Source organism: Schistocerca americana, chromosome 10 (assembly GCF_021461395.2).
Source record: "Schistocerca americana isolate TAMUIC-IGC-003095 chromosome 10, iqSchAmer2.1, whole genome shotgun sequence".
In the NCBI taxonomy this organism is placed as follows: Eukaryota; Metazoa; Arthropoda; class Insecta; order Orthoptera; family Acrididae; genus Schistocerca; species Schistocerca americana.
In genome coordinates, this window is record NC_060128.1 from 146,502,738 (window position 1) to 146,504,448 (window position 1,711).

Genomic DNA, 1,711 nt, shown 5'->3' on the forward strand with positions numbered 1-1,711 from the left:
GGAATTTTCTGTCTTCTGACCGTTAGTGTTCTGGTTACCTGCCCTGGGAACTGATGTGTGCAGAAAAAGAAACCGTGGTGAACATCCGTAAACGTTTGTCTGCAGTGTATGGCGATGCTGCAGTTGATAGTACAGTTAGGCGATGGGTGAAGAAAGTTACAGCCTCAGGAAATGCAGAAACAGAGCTCCATGATCGGCCACGCTCGGGAAGTTCTGTCACAGCCGCTGCTCCAGACATGCTGAATCGTGCGGATGCCATTATTCGTCCCGACCGGCGCATCACAACTCGACAATTGGCTCTACAGTTGTCGGTCAGCATTAGAAGTGCATCTGCAATGATCGAGACTCTCGGATATTCAAAGAGGTGCTCACGATGGGTTCCACGAATGCTCACAGCGGACCACAAGATTCAAAGAAAGGCCATTTCATCTGAATTGTAGAAGCTTAAAGATTGTCTACGGGGAACACACTTTGAAGAGGACCAGGGTGTCAGTCATGCAGTGAAAACATGGCTCGCCTAAAGGACAAGAGCTTTCGCCAGCAGGGAATACATTCTCTTCCAGAACGTGAATAGGACATGGACAAGACGTGTTGATGTATATTGTCACCAAAATTGTGACTCTTAACAATGTCCTGAGAAGAAAAATGTGGTGCATTACTTATTGGAAGACCCTCGTATATAGATGGTAATACAAAGGCAAATGGTTCACTGAACTTGACTCGTATATGGAATATATCATCTTGTATTCAAACACTGAACATTACATTATGTGTGGGTATAATTTGGGACTTTATGGGCGTATTTTCATTCTCCATGTTGTGTGTTCAAGTTAACGCTCTAGGAGTTGCATATATCCATGTGTGTTCACATGCAGCTGAACTTCGAGACATCAGTCGGTGACGACGAAGATACTAAGATTATTTCTGTTCCCAAACTGGGTCATCTTGTCATGCAGGATGTAGCAGAGGTAACGCATGTCTTTTAAACCACCAGTATTCAGCGAGGCGTGGAGGTATTTACCTTGAGTGACCGTTTGCAGGCAGCTCAGACAATGCAGTTCCACTCACTGTAGAGTGTTGGAGCACCGAATATCATGTGCTCGCGGTCCAGTATTCTGTTGTCACTGTTCAACGTCATAATTTAATGTCGGACGACGAGATGTAGTTCCGTATCGAAACACTACACTCCGATGGATTGCTTTGATCAGAAGTATTGGATGTTTGATGAAAAAGAAATCACCTGGCCTTTCCAGTTCAGTTCAAACTTCAGAAAACGTAGACAGAGTGAGAACGGCAGTTACTGCTAGTCTTAAAAGATCTTCTAGGCGACAGATTGTATCGCTGGGTATGCCTACATCTACATCTACGTGGATACTCTGCAAATCACATTTAAGTACATGGCAGAGGCTTCATCAAACCACCTTCACAATTCTCTATTATTCCAATCTCGTATAGCGCGCGGAAGGAACGAACACTTAGATCTTTCCCTGCGAGCTCTGATTTCCCTTATTTTATCATGGTGATCGTTTCTCCCTATGTAGGTTGGCGTCAACAAAATATTTTCGCATTCGCAGAAGAAAGTTGGTGACTGGAATTTCGTGAAGAGGTTCCTCCACAACGAAGAACGTCTTTGCTTTAATTATGTCCGTCCCAAATTGTAATTCCTAGGAATTTAGTTGACTTTGCGGCCTTTAGAGCTGACTGACTTACC